Source organism: Cetorhinus maximus, chromosome 7 (genome assembly GCF_964194155.1).
Source record: "Cetorhinus maximus chromosome 7, sCetMax3.hap1.1, whole genome shotgun sequence".
NCBI classification, from domain to species: Eukaryota; Metazoa; Chordata; class Chondrichthyes; order Lamniformes; family Cetorhinidae; genus Cetorhinus; species Cetorhinus maximus.
In genome coordinates this window covers 17,412,674-17,432,326 of record NC_135885.1, presented here as the reverse complement: position 1 = coordinate 17,432,326, position 19,653 = coordinate 17,412,674, and the positions used below count along the sequence as shown (strand labels likewise).

The 19,653-nt window shown below is 42.6% G+C and overlaps 2 protein-coding genes across 2 annotated transcripts in view; both read left to right on the top strand.

The window, feature by feature from the left end:
* Positions 1-19,653, top strand: part of LOC144682622 (PI-PLC X domain-containing protein 1-like) — a 705,325-nt gene that overhangs the window by 610,874 nt on the left and 74,798 nt on the right. The gene's annotated exons all lie outside the window — the stretch shown is intronic.
* The window catches only part of LOC144682613 (regucalcin-like), a 30,188-nt gene continuing 24,305 nt past the window's right edge, over positions 13,771-19,653 (top strand). The window contains exon 1 of the mRNA XM_078545107.1: positions 13,771-13,902. The gene's annotated coding sequence lies outside the window, so the exon portion shown is untranslated. The remainder of the gene's footprint in view (positions 13,903-19,653) is intronic.

The window sequence follows — 19,653 nt, the reverse complement described above, 5'->3', positions numbered from 1 at the left end:
AATTTGCTAGAGTTCTTTGAAGATGTGACAAGCAAAGTGGATAATGGGGATCCTGTAGATGTAGTATATCTGGACTTCCAGAAGGACTTTGATAAGGTGCTGCACAAAAGATTAATACACAAGATAAGATCACCTGGAGTTAGGGGTAATATATTAACTTGGACAGAGGATTGGCTAACCAACAGAAAGCAGAGAGTCGGGATAAATGGGTCTTTTTCTGGATGGCAAGCTGTAACTAGTGGGGTGCCACAGGGTTTGGTCCTTGGGCCCCAACTAGTTACAATCTATATTAATGACTTGGATTCAAGGATAGAAGGTACTATAGCTAAATTTACAGATGACACCAAAATAGGTGGAAAAGTAAGTTGCAATGAAGAAATAAGAAATTTACAAATGGATATGGGTTAGGTGAATGGGCCAAAATTTGGCAGTTGGAGTTTAAAGTGGATAAGTGTGAGGTTATCCATTTTAGTCGGAAGAACAAAAAAGCGACTTATTATTTAAGTAGAGAGAAACTTCAGAATGCTTCAGTGCAGAGGGATCTGGGTGTCCTCGTGCATGAATCGCTGAAAATTAGTATGCAGGTACAGCAGGTAATACGGAAGGCAAATGGAATTTTGGCATTTATTGCTAAAGGAATAGAGTATAAAAATAGGGAAGTGTTGTTGCAACTGTACAAGGCATTGGTGAGACAGCACCTGGAGTACTGTGCACAGTTTTGGTCCCCTTACTTGAGGAAGGATGTAGTTGCACTGGAGGCGGTTCAGAGGAGGTTCACTAGATTGATTCCAGAGATGCGGGGCTTGTCTTATGAGGAGAGATTGAGCAGTTTAAGCCTTTACTCGCTAGAGTTTAGAAGGATGAGAGGAGATCTAATTGAGGTATATAAGATGCTAAAGGGGATAGACAAAGTAGACGTGGAGCAGATGTTTCCCCTTCTGGGGCATTCTAGAACGAGAGGTCACAGTTTTAGGCTAAGGGTAGGTAGATTTAAATCAGAGATGAGGGGGAATTACTTTTCTCAAAGGGTCGTGAATCTGTGGAATTCACTACCCCAGAGTGCAGCGGATGCCGGGACGCTGAATACATTTAAGGAGGAGCTAGACAGATTTTTAATTAGTAACGGGTTGAAAGGTTATGGGGAGAGGGCGGGAAATTGGAGTTGAGGCCGAAATGAGATCAGCCATGATCGTATTGAATGGCAGGGCAGGCTCCAGGGGCTGAATTGCCTACTCCTGCTCCTAGTTCTTATGTTCTTGCGTTCTTATGTTCTTATAATAACAGAGTATTGTACATGTAATAGGCCATGTAGTTTTCCGTTACTAAAGGTTTAAAGCTTGCCATCCTAGGTGAATATAAAATACATCATTGCTTTATTTGAATAGGAACTGGGAGGTTTCCTATTTTTCTGGACAACATTTAACCCTCAATCAACAGTGCTGTCTAGTCATTCGTTTCATTGCAGTTCGTGGGACCTTGCTGTGCACAAATTGGCTGCCGTATTTCCCTATATTACAAGAGTGGCTACACTTCAAAAATATTTCACTGGCTGTTAATTGCTTTGGAACATCTCAAAGATGTGAAAAACACCATTCACATGCATTCTGTTTTTCTTATATAATGCTAGTGAGAGTAATGGTGGCAGGTCTTTCACTGGTCATACCAGCGATAGGAGCAATCTGAGATATATCACGGAAGAAGTCAATTGTACATTAATCAAGAATGTTAGTTTTAAGTGTCACTTTTATTTTCCATGTGTTGCATCAACGCCAATAACCTATATAGATCTATTGGCAACATTAATCCTGTGGGCACACATTAAAAACCTAAAGATTGAACTAAACATGAAAGGAACATAAGTCAATATGATTGCTGAACAAGCTGTGGCTTTTTTGAGAGGTTGCCTGATAGAGGTCTTAAAAATTATGAAGGGAGTTTGATGGGGTAGACCTAGAGAGGATGTTACTACATGTGGTGGAGTCAAAAACTACAAGCCATAAATATGATAGTCACTAATAAGGAATTTGGGGGATAATTATTTTCTGTGTAAGTGGTGAGAATGTGGACCTCGCTGCCACATGGAGTAGTTTGTGGTGAGTAGCCTATATGTATTTAAGGGGAAGCTAGGCAAGTGCGTGAGGGAGAAAAGAATAGAAGGAAATGTTGATAGGTTGAGATGTATGGCAGGAGGAAGTTTGTGTGGACCAGTTGGGTCAGGTGGCCTATTTCTGTGTTGCAGACTTCCATGTTATATAATCTGCAGGAATCTAGTCCTAAAGTGAAATGCGCCATGTGAAATAAATGATCAGCTGCCTAAGAGGGCTTGAGGCTGGACATTCCTGAAATGAAAACAATTATGTGAGTGTCAGTGGAATAACTGGACATTCTCCTAACCAAAACCTGATGATGCATCACATTGAGCCTGCGGCAGGTGGATTCAGCCCAATCCAGACTGAGGTCGTGTTGGTTGAAGCATTGTGGAAAATAGTCTAGTCTGAAAAATATTATGTACACACTGAGACTGAACCAAAAGAAATATTGGCCTATTCCTGGCAAGCGTCAACTCCTACCATAAATTGGCACATCTATTAACATTCCCAACATACACACTTAATGAACTCAACAACCAACATATCGGACCAATGTGAGTCACATTCAGTCAAGTTAGTCAATCATCGAACAATATGGCCAAACAACAGAATACATGTCAGAGGAAGTCATGGTCAAACTATACGGTGCTCTGTCAGACTGTACCATGAGTATTGTGCTTATCTCTGGTTTGCTGCTATCACTGCCATCTTCTCTCATTGTTCTTGAGAGGAAACTTTCTGTTATCTGCATCCCTGGAGTTAGACCCTGAGCAACATAGCGTCATCTCCTGCACAATACTGGTATGGACAAGCTGCCCCGGAGGCAACAGTGTCAGGCATTTTAGCTCCGGCATTCCACAGGGCCTTGGATGTGTGTCCCTACTTACCAGTGGGTTGGCTGGTCTGATGGCATCTCTCAAACCCTGAATGCGCTAAGAGACCGCAGCCTCCATCACAGCTGCCAGGATTTTGCTCAATCTGTCCCCAACTACCACCAAGACAGCCCTCGGATTGATGTGGTCCCTGGTTAACTGTTGGTTTTCTGTAGATGAAGCAACTACACATTCAACTGAAAAAAAAAGCTTCAGGGATTTTGCCATAAGTGAAGGCTGTAGACTCTACATCAACACTTGTCAGTTGCTGCACATCCTCAAGGACTGACCATGGAGACTACCGTAGTTGTGATGTTCCCCCTAAGTTTTCTTTTCAAAAGGTCATTGACCTGAAACATTAATTCTGTTTCTCTCTCTACAGATTCTGCCAGACCTGCTGAGTATTTCCTGTATTTTCTGTTTTTTTTTCTTTCTTTCTTTCTATAATTGTGCAGCTTTTATTTTAGAAGGCAAAGAGCCCATGCCAAGGCTGTCCAAGGAGGAAAAGGTAGAGTGGTAGATGATTTATGTTGCCTGCCTTGATCAAGTCTTTGAACTTCTTGTGGCACTGGATGGAAAACGTTTGGACTTGGTGCCAGTGGCACTCCCTCCATGTGGTTCTCCCATAGAGAACCAGGAATAAAAACAAAAAGCTAAAAGCTACTGCAGATGCTGGAAATCCAAAACAAAAACAGAATTACCTGGAAAAACTCAGCAGGTCTGGCAGCATCGGTGGAGAAGAAAACAGTTAGAACCAGGAAGTTTGTCACCTCTTTGCTCAGTCTCCTTCGGAGGTCACTATCACAAACATTATGCACTCTCCTTCTGCTCTTCTTTCTCGTGCCCTTGTCTTTCAGCTGTTGCTGGCAGATCTTGCAGTGGGTAGCTTTTCTTGAAAAGTGGGACAAAAAGGTGAATAAATCATTAAGCATCTGCTTGACAGTGAACTGATTGATACAAACATTTTGCTACTTATCTGTTTCTTGCCAATCTGTTGCTTCAACTTTCAGCCAAAATTGGTGCTTTAAAGGCTACACTCTAATTTACAAGCAGCGTCAGCGCATTACTCCCCTACTGAATGCTCCAAGAGGTATACATTTATTTTAATAGATTTAGGTATTAGCTGTTGCTCAGTGGCAGCACTCTCATCCCTGAGTCAGAAGGTTGTGGATTCAAGTCCCAGCGACTTGAGCATGATTTCTAGGCTGACTCTCCAATGCAGTACTGAGGGAGTAGACTCAATGGGCCAATTGGCCTCCTTCTGCACTGCAAAGATACTGTGAGTGTTGCACCATCAGATGTCTTTCAGATCAGATGTTAACTGAGGCTCCCTCAGTCCTCTCAAACGTAAAAGACCCTGTGGCACTATTTTGAAGAAAAGAGGGCAAGCTCCCCCCCCGGTGTCTTCCTAGGAACATCATGAAAACAGATAATCTGTTCATTACCACATTGATGCTTGTGAGATCCAAACTCCATTCCCTAGCTATTGACTCTACTATCTCCCTGGCCACAGCCTGAGATTGAACCAGTCTGTTCACAACTTGGTGTCCACATTTGATCCGGAAATGAGCTTCAGACCTCGTACTCACACCATCATTAAGACTGCCTCTTTCCACCTCCGTGACATTGCGAGACTTTGTCAATGATCATTGCTGCTAAAGCCCTCATTCATTGCCTTTGTTACCTCTAGACTTGACTGTTCCAATGCACTTATGGCTGGTGTCCCCCATTCTACCCTCTGTAAGCTTGAGGTCATCCAAAACTCTGCTGCCTTTATCTTAACCCTTACCAGTCCTGTCCTGCTCCCCTATCACTCCAGTGCTCGCTGACTTATACTGGCTCCCAGTAAAGCAACACCTCGATTTTAAAATTCTCATTGTTGTTTTCAAATCCTTCAATGACCTCGCCCCTCTCTATCTCTGTAATTGCCTCCAGCAATACAACCCTCCAAAATGTCAGTGCTCTTCTAATTCTGGCCTTTTGAGCATTCCCGATTTGGTGGCCATGCTTTCGGTTGCCTAGACTCTAAGCTCTGGAATTCCCTCCCTGCACCTTGCTTTCTGCCTTTAAGATACTCCTTAAAACCTACCTCTTTGACCAAGCTTTTGGTCATCTGCCCTAATATCACCTTATGTGCCTCGGTGTTGTATTTCATCTTATATTGCTCCTTTGAAGCACATTGGAATGGTTTATTATGTTAAGCTGTTATATGAATATAAACCTAGCATGGTTGGGATGGGAGGCAGGCTGCAGCAGTTAGCTGCATAGTTGAGAGTCTGGACGCTGGGATAAGCAAGCCAACAGCAGGCAGAACATATTCTAGTGCCTCCCAGACTTGGTTGCTATCAGTCTGTTCAGTTTGCATTCACAGCTTATGAGGTAAAGAATTGCACTTACAACAATAATCTTATATGAACAATTCAGTAAATATTCCTTTGTCAAATCACTTATATAATGAATATTTTGTACTTACTTAGCTATGAGCTGTTGTCACTGTGGAAGCTATATAATTAAAATAAAGCCTGACATTAAGGGGAATGAAATGCATTGAGTGTTTCATTAACAGTCTCAACCTAAAACTAGAAATAAGTAAATAGCTTAACATTGGGCATATTTTACTGCCTTTTTCAATTTTCCAAGGCTGGCAACTCAAGTTTCTAGTTTGTTTTCTTATTGGTTATTTGAAGGAAAATTAAATGGAATCTGCTGGTCTTTGGAAAGCAGTCTTAAAATTCATTCAATAATTAACCACTGAACTAGCTTTTTAATGGCTACATAGATCAGATTGCACTCAACAGAGCAAAATTTCTATGTATGAGTTAATGAATTGTTTTAAGCTTGTTAATATTTGAGGCTGTTAATTGGATTATTTTGACATCATGGAAGGACTTTGTTCCCAGCAGAGCAACTTTAAACTTTTTATTCTAGTTAAAAAAAAAACTCCTTATTGCTGCTTTCATTCTTTTCATTTCTTTACAGTCTCTAGTCAGGTTGCAGCAGCACCTTTTGTAGCTACAGTTTTAGACGATGCGTAGGCCAATAATGGGAGCCAATATGCCAAAATCAAAGAATAGAAAAGTTTGCTAGTAGGATATGATATTTCCAGTCAGAAAGTTCTCTTGGCCATGTCAGTCTTGTTGCCTCCCTATTTCATCCAGCTGGGTGGGACTGATCTCACGTGTTTCCACTTTTATCGATCTAATCGTCGCCAGAAAATCATTTGCAATGGTTTTGCTTCCTGCTCCCACACCATTACCTCTGTTGCCCCCAGCAAATATCTGTCCTTGGCCCCCTCCTATTTCTCATGCTGCCTTTGGTGACATCGTCTGAATGCAAGCCATTAGCTTTTGCATGTATGTTGACAACTCCCAGCTCTACCTTGCCCCAACCTCTGGCAAATCCAACCCTGTTGCTAAACTATCAGACTGCTGATCCGATATCCAGTAATGAATGAAATTTCCTCCGGTTAAATATTGGGAAGGCTGAAGACATTGTTTTCGGTCCCTGCTCCAAACTCTGTTTCCTAACTACTGACTCCATTCCTCTCCCTGGCAACAGTTTGAAATTAAGCCAGTCTGTTTGTAACTTTGGTGCCATATTAGATCCTGAGTTGAGCTTCTGATCTCATATTCATGTTGTCATTAAGACCACGTAATTTCACCTCCGTAACAATACTTGACTCTGCCCCCGTCTCAGCTCATTTGCTGCCAAAATCCTCATCTGTGCATTTGTTATCTCTCAACTCGCCTATTCCAAAGCAGTCCTGGCTGGTCTCCCACATACTACCCTCTATAAACTTGAGGTCATCCAAAATTTTGCTGCCTGTATCTTAACTTGCTGCAAGTCCCGCTCCCTTATCATCCCTGTGGTCACTGACCTGCACTGGTTCCCAGTCAAGTAACATCTTGATTTTGAAATCCCCCCCACCCCTTGATTTCAAATCCTTCCATGGCTTCGCCCCCTCCCTATCTCTGTATTCTCCTCCAACCCTGCAACTGTCCGAGATACCTGCACTCCACTCATTCTGGCCCCTCATGCATTCCCAATTATAACTGCTGCACCATTTGATGGACTTACATCCAGTTGCCTAGGCCCAAACTCTGGAACACCCTGCCTAACATCTACTCCTCTCTCCGCACTTTCCTCCTTTAAGGCACTTCTTAAAACCTACTTCTTTGACCAAGCTTTTCATCATCTGACCTAAAATCTCCTTATATGGCTCAGTGTCATACTTTATTTTATCAAGCTTCTGTGCAGCACCTTGAGACATCTTCTGACGTTAAAGGCACTATATAAATATAAGTTGTTATTTAACTCTTGATTGGAGACATGACTAAAGCCTCAGACTTCACCTTTATGCCCAAATCTTCCCTAGGTGATGAATTTTGTCAGAAAAGTGTGGCTCACCAATTCGCACTGAACACTTAAGTGTTGATTCAACTACATTTCCCCTTTGATTCCACGTCACCTGGCAGTTCATCCTGACTGTGAACAGAGACAGACATACTGAAAAAGACATGAGATTTGCAAGCGAAAGAGGGGGGAAGAGAACGTGAACCAAAGTGGAGAATGGAGACTCTGAAAGCACACCACTGCCAGGAATCAACTGTGGCTCAGTTGGTAGCATTCTTGCTGCAGTCAGAAGGTTATGGTTTCAACTCCTACACCAATGACTTGAGCACAAATTATAGGTGGATACGCCAGTGCGGCAATGAGGCAGTGCTGCATTGTGGGAGGTGCCATCTTTCAGATGTTAATCCATAGGTTCTGTCTGCCTTCTCAAGTGGATGCAAAAGATCTAATGGCCCTATTTTGAAGATGTATAGGAGAGTTCTCAACATTGCCTTGGCTAGCTTTTATCCTACAATATTAACACCTCTAAAATAGATGATCTGGTTACCTTCACATTGCTGTTTGTGGGATCTTGCTGTCAGTGAATTAGTTGTTATATCTCCTGTTAGGACTAATGGTTATGTTTCAACAGCACCTCATTAACTGTAAAATACTTTAGGACAACATGTGGTCATGAAAGGCCCTACAATAAATGCAAGCCTTTTTATTATTTGTAAAACTATTTTAATAAATAATTCCTTTTGAATGCACTTTTTCAAAAAGTAGAGCTATATAACATGTGTGGAGAGCATTTATCTCATGTTGATATACATATATCAACATGCACTGTCCCTCCACTTGTATAAGCTTTAGGTCAGTGGCCAGTGCACTCTGATGAGGTGAATATTGTTATTATCCCAGTCCTATTGTATAAAACAAGTAGGGATAGCAGCATGAAGTTGAAAGCTGCAATTTTTACTTCATTTCAGTCCTTTCTGTATACTGCAAGAAATAAGGAACCCTCAAATTATAGAATTAAATTCACTTAATTCTACAGCACTGTGATTTGAGGTAATTCTTGCAGTAATGGAAATAGGACGTGCAAGACATTCCTTTACTATTATCTTGATGTTTAGATAACATTTTGTATTCAGATAGTTGCACCAGATTTATCAATAGCACACAACAATACTGGCCTTCACAGATATGAGAAGTGAAGGAATTTTTAGGCATATGTAGCAGGGGAGATGAGCAGAACCACGACATCCCGACTTCTGACTTTGGAGCGGGGCCGGATGTTGGACCTTGCCCACTGTAGGGCATTCCCTTTGGGGCCCTAAGTCCCCATCAGCAGAGGTGGTCATCTAAGGAAGATGTCGGGCCAGGGAATTGGTTGGGACCCCCTTGGGGCAAGAGGAAAGGGCCTCAGTAGGCTGGGGGCTGGATCCAGAGCCTGGAGCACAGGCTGAAAAAGGAGGGAACATAGCCTGAAGTCAAGACCATGGGTTGAAGAAGGGTTCGGGTCAGTAGTCTTGTGGAGAGAGAGAGAGGGAGAGCAGGGCAGCAGCAAGGAGCTAGAACAGAAGTTCAAGACTGGTGAGTTGCAGTGTTGAGAAGCCAAGGCCATGAATAGGGCAGACCAAAGCCTCTGATAGTGTCTATAGAACCAGGAGGAGCCAATGGAGCGGGCAAACAGCTGCTGGAGACCTAGGCAGACCACCTGGACAGCACCCTTGAGTATGAGAGGCCACGAGGAGAGGAAGATCCCCTTTGTGTCTGGGAGACAAGGTAATCTCATGGGAAATTAGAAGTAGAAACTCCACCAACTGTGCTCTGCTACCTAGCTGTTTAGAGATCAGGAGTTAAGCCCTCAATAGTAGCCTGGTGGATCTGGAGCTTCGGCTGTGAATGTCCATTGTTGATAGTTCATTTCTCTGAGCTAAGCTCTTCCATTAATCTTTATAAAGATTGGATGCCAGTGAAATAAAGGATCCTTGATTTTTAACCTTCTTGTAGCTCATGTGCTTGAATCTCACGTTACACACACATCACTCACGATTACAATTTCTTGGACATGTTTAAAGGGGATTAAATTGGATAACCTCTGAGAATGGGTGGCAGGGAGCTCTGGTTCTGGATTTTTTGTTTAAAAAACTCACAACAGGAATGCACCTGCAGCTCAAACAGGAAATGTGACTCTTTCTTTAATATAACAGCAAAATCAAAATCAGCTCCTACCTCCCATTCCAAGTCTGGTACAGGGGCTCACAGAGGATTGAAAACTTTTGGTCTATTTAACAACACATAAATGCACAAGTTATGAATTGTTGTAACGTTCAGCACCCTGGGGTTCTCCAGAAGAACACCACCCCCCCCATAAATTCACCCCAAAATCTCTTTCATTGATAGGTTATATCCACTTTCAGCACATTTAAAATTCAGTATTCTAAAGACTGGGGCCTAACATGTTAACAGGATTAAATTGGTTAGATACAGAGAATCTATCTCCTCCAATGGTGGAATAAAAAATGAGGGGACACAATCTTAAAATTACAGTTGGACCATTTAGGTGGAAATCAGGAGGCATTTCTTCACACAACATGGAACTCTCTTTCTAAAAGCTGTGGATTTTTAAAAAATCATTCACAGGATGTGAACGCCACTGACAAGGCCAACATTTAGTGTCCATCCCTAATTGCCCCTGGTGATTCACCTTCTTGATAACTGCCAGTTCAACCACATTGTTGTGGGTCTGGAGTCACATATGGGCCAGACCAGGTAAGGACCTAAAAGAAGTGAGTAAACCAGATGGATTTTTACAACAGTCTAGTAGTTACATGATAACCATGACTGATACTAGCTTTTTATTCCAGAATTACTTAATTAACTGAATCTATGCACCCCAGCTGCCATGGAGGAATTTAGAATCATAGAACGGTCACAGCACAAAGGAGGCTATTCGGTCCTTCATGCCCATGCTGGCTCTCTGCAAGAGCAATTTAACGAGTGCCACTCCATCCTTTTTCTCTATGGCCCCGCCACTTTTTTCTCCTCTTTTCTCTTTGAAAAGCAAAATTGATTCTGCCTCCACCACACCCTAAGAAAGTGTATTCCTCAGATCCCAACACTCGCTGTGTAAAAAAGATTTTCCTCATGTCGCCATTGGTTCTTTTGGCATTCACCTTAAATCTTCTGGTTCTCGATCCTTCCAGCAATGGGAACAGTTTCTCTCTATCTTCTCCGTGAAGACCCCTCATGATTTTGAACGCCTTGATCAAATCTTCTCTCAACCTTCTCTTCTCTAAGGAGAACAGCCCTAATTTCCCCTCCAATCTATCCATGTCCCTCACCCCTGGAACTATTCTAGTAAACCTTTTCTCCTCCTAAAGTATGGTACCCACAACTGGACACACTTCAGTTGAGGCTGAACCAGTGTTTTATAAAGGTTTGCCATAACTTCCCTGCTTTTATACGCTATGCCCCTATTTATAAACCCTGGAATCCTGTATGCATTATTGACCACTTTCTCATGCTGTCCTGCCATCTTCAATGATTTGTGAACATGTGCCCCTAGGTCCCTGTGCTCCTCCACCCCCTTTAGAATTTTACCATTTATTTTATGTTACCTCTCATTCTCCCGACCAAAATGAATCACTCCATACTTCCCTGCATTAAATTTCATCTGCCACTTGTCCTCCCTTTCCACAAGCCTCTCTGTCCTCTTCATTTCATCACTATCCACCTCCAAGTTTGTGTCATCCGCAAATTTTGAAATCGTGCCCTGGACCCTAAATCTAGGTTGTTAATATAGATCAAGAAAGCCATGGTCCTAATACTAACCCCTGGGGATCTCCACTATATACCTTCCTCCAGTCTGAAAAATAGCCATTCACCACTTCTCTCTGTTTGCTGTGATTCAACCAGCTTCGTATCCATGCTGTCACTGCCCCCTTCATTCCATTGGCTTTAACTTTGCTGACAAGGCTGTTATGTGATACTTAACAAATGCCTTTTTTGGAAGTCCATGTACACCATCTAAATGAGGTGTCAGCTGTGGCTCAGTTCATAGCACCCTCGCCTTTGAATCAGAAGGTTGTGGGTTCATGTCCCACTCCCGGAAACCAAGAACTGTGAATGTACTCGAAAGAGTTACAATCTGTGACTGTTGATAACTCGAAAGAGTTACACCATCTAAACCACAAACCCCTCATCAACCTTCTCTGTTATCTCATCAAAAAACTCAATCAAGTTAGTTTGTCCTTAACAAATCTGTGCTGGCCTTCTTTAATGAATTCACATTTGTTCAAGTGCCTCTTAATTTTGCTCTGGATTATCGTATCTAAAAGCTCCGTCACCAGCAAGGTTGTACCGACTGGCCTGTAGTTGACGGGCTTATCCTTACACCCTTTTTAGGAAAAAAGTGTCACATTTTCAATTCCTCGCTCCTCTATACTAGTCCGATTTCTGAGGAGGTTTGGAAGGTTATAATCAGTGCCTCTGCAATTTCCACTCTTACTTCCCTCAGTATCCTTGGATGTGCCTCCTCCAACCCTGGGGACTTATCACCTTTAAGTACAGCCAGTCTATTTGTTACCTCTTTATAGGAACATGGGGCTTAGGAGCAAGAGCAGGCTATTCAGCCCTTCGAGCCTGCTCCGCTATTCAATAAGATCGTGGCTAATCTGATTGTAGTCTCAACTCCACCTTCCTGTCTGCCCCCATAACCCTTGATTCCCTTGTCTATTAAAAAAAACCCATCTAACTCAGCCTCGAATAATTTCAATGATGCAGCCTTCACAGTGGAAAATAACTCCACAGGCTAACGACCCTCAGAGAGAAAAAATACTCATTTCAGTCTTAGAAGGGAGACTTATTATTTTTAGTCCATCCAATGCCTCAACTTCCTTCTCCTTCACTATTCCTTCGGCAGCATCTTCTTCCTTGGTAAGTGAGTGCAAAGTACTCAATTAGTACCTCAACCATGCCATCTGCCTCAAACATAAATCCCCTTTTTAGTCCTTAAATGGCTCCACTCCTCCTTTTACCACCTTTTACTATTTATATACCAATGGAAATCTTTTAGATTTCCTTTTATGCTACCTGCCACTGTCTTCTCACACTCTTTGCTTCTCTTATTTCTTTTTTCACTTCCCCTCAGAACTTTCTCAGGTCAGCCTGGTTCTCACCTGTATTATCAACCTGATATCTGTCAAAGACATCCTCTTTTCTGCTTTGCCTTACCCTCTATCTCTTTTGCAGTCCAGGGAGCTCTGAATTTGTTTGTCCCACCTATCCTCCTCATGTTTTTGTAGACAGTATCTCGAAGTATGTTCCGTTTTGCTTCTGCACTCCGTGTGGGAATGCAAGAGGGTGCCTGCCCGATCGAGTTCAGAAAAAAATTTCTTTCAAAGCAGAAATGCTGTCCCTGTATCAGCATCAGCCATGCTGCCTACCCAGATAAAAGCCAAATTCCTCGATGTCCTTGGATTATTAGTCCAGTAACATAACCACTATGCTACTGTTCCCGAGAAGCAATTAGAGTTTGCAAAACTCAGATAGATAGATTTTTGTTAGGTAAGGGCATCAAAGGATATGGAACCAAGACAATAAATGGAGCAGATCACAGATCAGCCATGAACTGAGTGCTGGAACAGATTGGAGGGGCTGAATGGCCTGCTCTTGCTACTGTGACCATTGCTGATATTGAGTGAAGACAGCTCAACACATTTGTATGACATTTTTCGCTCTGCTGCTTTAGCAGAGGTGGTAATCTATTTGAAGTAAACAATGTGTAGTAAAGTTACTGATAAAGGAATGTTAGATGATGCATTAAATATCCTGCTCCTAATACCACCAACAATAACTCCTCAGCTCATACTGAGCAATCCTCTGCCCGAAGGCAGGTCCGACCCACAACACCATGACCTCCACCACAGGCAAGGCAAAAAGGCAGGTCCCCATGCTGTTGGCACCAATCTGATCCACACCAACCAGCAACCCCCCCCACCCCAACCCCAGCACTTCATTCTGGAGCTATGAATAGTGATGGTGGAGACTCCAGTTGTCTGACCAGGAATCTCTGCTGCTCCTACCACCTGCCCCATGTTGGAAGGATTGATAAGTTAATACTCATTATCCTGCTTGGCCCTGTTACAGAGCAAGTCTTTCCTTGGTCATCTAGCCCTGCATTGGGAGTTGGACCTCTTTCTTTCCATGCATAGTAACCTTGCAATAAAATTCTAACCAGGCTTCCAAGCATCTGTTCCTAGTTTATAGATTAGATAGAACAAAAATGTGAAACTATGGAATTCCTCACAAAATACTCATCTGGAGATTAGTAACCACTCTGTGGAGAGCCTTCAATCTTTAATCGGCGAGTGACCCTGATTCGTCCACTTTCGGTTGAATGAGGTGGGCAGAGCTCCGTCAACAGCGCAATTTAAAGTTTTACCTTGCTAACAGAGAGGGGAATATCTGCTGACAATGAAGCCCACCAGTTTACCGTTGAGTTAAAAATTAATGATCTCATTTCTTTTAAAGCGACTGACCTGGTTGAGTTTCATACCTAACCGCAAGTGCTGACTGTGGGAACCCTGTCAGCTCACCAGGTACTGTATTTCCAGTACCGCGTTTATTTTTCTCAACAGTTGATGTAGCATTGTGTAATTTCTGCTAATGCAAAGGGAGGGAGGGAGGTGCAATTCTCAAAGTGATTCTCTCGATCTCCTAGTAAAATGTCCGCGGGATTTTTCCCCGGAGAAATGAGGGAACCAGCGGGGGTTTAAATGGTTGGTAATGTAATTTACCTGGGGAGTGGTTCCCGTCGATCACCTCTCGAAATTACGGCGAACCCTCAGGGGAAATCCCAAAGGGATGGTTTATTCCCACAGCAGGCGCCGCACAGGGAGATCTGCATATTTTGCAGTCCGTGGTCAGCAGATTTGACAACATCTCGTGTCTAACTCACAAATGATGTTCTCTGTTAATTCACAGTCTTGCCTTCACAGTCTCCGGCAATTATTTGCGATCTGTTATCTCCATCCCTACCCTGAAGGGAATTAATGAATGGAATATGGTAATTTATGCTTTGGCTAATTCCTGTGGGGGTAATTCATGTTGAGGTATTTCCTGCTGGGGCAATTGATGCAGGAGTCATTCATGTTGGGCTAATTCATGCTGGGGCATTTCATGCTGGGGTAATTGATGCTGGGGTAATTGATGCTGGGTACCTAATGATGGGGTATTATGTGCTGGGTTAATTCATGTTGGGGTACAATTATAATAGATCAGTAGCCTTCTTGTTCTATATCAAATGTTCAAAAATGAACTTTAGCTGCGATTGTTGAGACTATCAGATACCAGCCCAACTCTACCCTCATCTTTCAAATGACGTAAATTGCTACTTGTGTGAAATTTCAGATACTACTGTGTTGTGGTCACTTTGACAAACGGATACAGGAGACTCAGGTACAGGTTTCGATCGTTTATTCGAGCAATTGCAAGGCAGGCACCGTCTCAATACAGCTTGAGACAGTACTCTGCTAAACTACAAGTATTCAACATATTTTTATACATTATTGGTCACGTACAAGAACAGTTTCCAGATTCCGATCTCGTCAACATATAGGTTTACATTACAAGACATCTCTGGTAACAAGTACATCCCTATTTGTTTTCACCCAGGCAGAGACCTTACCATCTGTTCTTCCCCTATCTGTTGAAGAGCACACTTAATCTTCGTTGTTATTGCCATCCTCTGACTACAGTCTGAGTGGGCAAAGATCTGGCAGATGGAGTATATTGTGGGAAAATGTGAAGCTGTTCACCTAGGCAGAAAGAATAAAATAGCAGAGTATTACTTAAACAGAGAATGACTGCAGAACTCCGAGGTGCAGAGGGATCTAGGTGTTCTCGTGCATGAGTCACAAAAAGTTAGCGTGCAGGTACAGCAAGTAATCAAGCAGGCTAACGGACTGCTACCCTTTATTACGAGAGGAATTGAACATAAAAGCAAGGATGTTATACAGGGCATTCGTGAGATCACATCTCGAATACTGTGTGCAGTTTTGGTCTCCTTATTTAAGGAGGATGTAAATGCATTGGAGGCGATTCAGAGGAGGTTTACTAGATTGATAACTGGAATGAGCAGGTTGTCTTATGAGGAAAGGTTAGACAGACTGGGCTTGTTTCCACTGGAGCTTAGAAGAGTCAGGGGTGACTTGATTGAAGTATATAAGATCCTGAATGGCCTTGACAAGGTGGACATGGAAAGGATGTTCCCCCTTGAGCCCAGAACTAGGAGGCAATGTTTTAAAATTAGGGGTCGACCTTATAGGACAGAGATGAGGAGAAATCCTTTTCTCTCAGACAGTTGTGTGACTTTGGAACTCTTTGCCTCAGAAGACAGTGGAAGCAGGGTCACTGAATCTTTTTAAGGCACAGGTAAATAGATTCTTGTTAGGCAAGGGAATCATAAGTTATCGGGGGTAGATGAAAATGTAGAACTCAAAATACAAACTGACCAGCCTTGACCTTATTGAATGGTGGAGTAGGCCAAATGGCCTACTTCTGCTCCTATTTTGTATCTTCATATGATCACATCTCGAATACTTTGTGCAGTTTTGATCTCCTTATTTAAGGAAGGATGTAAATGCGTTGGACGCGGTTCAAAGGAGGTTTACTAGATTGATACCTGGGATGAATGGGTTGTCTTATGAGGAAAGGTTGGACAGTCTGGGCTTGTTTCCACCGGAATTTAGAAAAGTGAGGGGTGACTTGATTGAAGCATATAAGACCCAGAACAGTCTCGACAAGGTGAATGTGAAAAGGCTGTTTGTGGGTGAGTCCAGAACTAGGGGGCACTGTTTTAAAATTAGGGGTTGCCCTTTCAGGACAGAGATGAGGAGAATTTTTTTTCTCTGAGGGTTGTACAACTTTGGCCTGAAGGGCTGAATGGCCCTTCTGCTCCTATCCCATATGCTTGAAGGGTTTTATTTATTCTATTCTTCTGTAAAGTTGAAAATATATGCAGGAGAAAATTGTTTAGCTGCTTGAATGCAATGACTCCAACTTCCTGTACATGACTAGTGGTCTAGGGCAGCAAAGGGATAAGTAAAAAGATTTATCCTGTCTGACCTTGTGTAGTTGAGGGCCTAGCCACCAATGGTGGGTGAAGGGCGGGGAGGCACAGAAGAGGGCTGAAAGGTTGGGCCTGAATGACTGGAGGAGGTTAGAGATAGGGAGGTGTAAGGTCATCAAAGGATTTAAACATAAGGATGAGAATTTTAAATTGGAGGTGTTTCAGAACAAGAAGCCAATGAGGACAGGGGTTATGGGTGAGTGGTTCAGGATAGGATAAAGGCAACCCAGCTTTGGATGAGTGGGAGTTTACTGAGGGTGGGGGCTGGAGACTGGCCAATTGAAAGAGTAGAGTCTGGAAGGAAAAGGCACAGATGGGATACTTGGCATGAGATGGGCTGGGACAGGGGTGAAGGCGGGCGTTGTTACAGAGATGAAAGTAGACAGTCTTTGGGATAGAGAAGAATGTGAAGCCGGAAAAACTGATTCTTTGCGTATCTACAGAAGGTTAACACTAATTCGCTGGTTACAGAAGGTGAACAATGTTTATTTGGGCTGAATTTTAAATGGCAGGAACATGTGGGTTTGGGGTAGGGAGTGAAAAGCAAGGAAACTGACAGCACATCAATAAGCTGGTGCCAACTTGCCTACCTTCTGCATTTACCTGCAGTCCATTAGGCTGCATGCAAGTAATCTCCTTGGGATTGGCAATTGAAGGAGCTGAAGACATGGCAGCAAAAGATACCCATAAGTATTGAAATCTCATGTCTAATTTTTTGCCTGCTTGTGTGAAAGGCTTTGTACGCAGAACTTGTGCTGACAGATTACTTTCACAACTTCAGAGGTTTCTACATCTGACCTCTGCTTCGGAGCTGGGACCTATCAGATCAGCAAGGGGGCAGCTTATACTGCTTTACACGGAACCTCAGCTGATGACCAAGATGACCAGCAGCACCACTAGCAGGATCAACACCAGCCCACCAGCATAGATACACAAGGCCCAGGGTTTTGTGCCAGATGACGGCAGACATTTGCAGTCTGCTGGAAGAAGACCTGCTGGGCCCAATGGCTACTCTTTACCAGTGGGTGTCAAAGTCACCCTCAACATCTTTGCCTCTGGCTCCTTCCAGGGCTCTGCAGGAGACATTTGCATTATCTTGCAGTTGGGCACAGATGCCTAAAACAGGTGACTGATGGCTTGTTTGCCAGGACAGGCAACTATGTCAACTTTGCCACTGAATATGCCAGTCACAATGAGTGGGCACTTGGGTTTATAGCTCTAGACAGCTTCCCACAGCTGCAGGGCATCAGTGACTGCACACATGTGGCAATTAAGGCATCCCAAGAACACCTGGAATATTCATCAAATGCAAGGGTTTCCACACCATCAATGTGCAACTGCTGTGTGATCGCAGTAAGAAAGTGCAAGATTCCTAGGCACCTGCCTTGGTTCCACAATGGTCCACCCTCTCTGGCCTCCTCATACCTCTGGCAAGCTGACAATTAACTCAGGTACCTGGACAAATCGGTAGGCACCCTTTAATGTACGCTAGTCAGGGTCTCCAGAATGGTCCTGGTGTGCTGCACCCATCATTGTATTGGCACAGAAGCGAAGTTTGGACAGAACCTCTTGTTATGAGTTTAAAAAGGAGGGGTGTTTGTTATTTCAGACTGTTCCAATTTAGCTGTGCACTGCCTAGTACTGGAACCCAAATTGCCCTTTTAAACTGCTGAATTCGACAGAGATATAACCATCAGGCAAAGACTCAGACACCACATCAGTAAATAGTATTGAAGTTTATTGATTATAATCAAGTTTTAGAAATTTATCAACCAACTAACAGAGGCAGAATATAGGTAAAGTATACTTGTCAATGAACCTCTCCCCAACGCCACACTTTCAAATGGGGGATTGATCCAAGAGAAGTGGACAACAACTTGAACTCCTTGCACCGACAGAAACAGTCACTGCCTCTGAGAAGCACTACACCTTCCTGGGATTTCTACTGGCAGGGAATCTGTTGCTGAACCAGTCCCAGTTCAGCCCTGAAGTTTATTGGAAACAACCTTCACGCTGACAGGATATTCAACTATCCCCACATAATCTAAACCAGTTCTTCCACACTTGATGTGCACAAAGATAGTTTCCACAACCCCTTTTATTATGCTCAGAAGATGTTGTAAGCCCACTTTAGCCAAGTTGTTGTAGTTGGCTAATTGGTCAATAATTTGTCAATAATGTGGTAAGAGTTAACTCCATTGGTTCTAGCTAATTACGCACACTGTCTTAAACTTAAGACAATGCCTTCCTATAAGCTATGTCTCTTATCTTGATGTCTTTACAGGAGTCCCATTCATTAAGACCGACTCAACAGTCAAAGACAGTGTGCGTTCCTGATAGGGATGGAATCCAAGGCTTATCCCATTTCTTTCCCAGTTGTTACAGCACTTTAATTTTCTCATAAGAAAAGCTAATGGAGAAATGCAGAAATAACATAAAGTAACTTCTAATTAACTACTGATTATTAATTACTTACCCTTCAATTATAACTTAATTGAGGTACACTATTTTGTCAACCATCTGTTGTTAGTTAGTGACTGCTTCATAATGCTCTTTGGGTTAGTTCATTGTAAAAGGTTAACAACATCAAAATGGCTTTTTATCTCAGTGTTAGCACAAAATGGCATTTAACCTTGTTAGCTTACAATGAATATAACTTAAATTAACCTGAAAATGGTTGGGTTACACTAAAATCTAGTACGCAGACTTATATGCAACTCCCCGGATCGAGGGTGAAATATATTGCCAATATATTGATCCCTCACTGCTTCTTTGATCTCTCTCTTTCTCTCTCTATCTCTCTATTTTTGAGGCATGAGAATTGGTCTCCAGCTCAAATCAGCTGTACGTGTTTGTATCTCAAGGATCCTCAAGTAACAACGGATGAAAAATAATGACAATTGTGGTTATCAATTGCACTAACACAAAAATAGTTGAAATAGTTCAGAGCCAAAGATGTTCATTTACATTAACAACTTTCTGCCACCGGTATGTTTTCGCATCTCCTAAATCTTTAATCCCTTATTCTTGTCATTCATTATCATGTTGCATTCCAATTACATGTATTTGTGAAGCCTCACTCCTTTTAATGATATTTTGCAATTGGCTTCTCATAACCTCATTATGTTCCATCATACTTTCTTTTTCTACTCTATTCCAAATTGCAATGCCTGGAGTGACACTGATTCCTAACCATGACTAAATACTGTTTTTTTAGCCA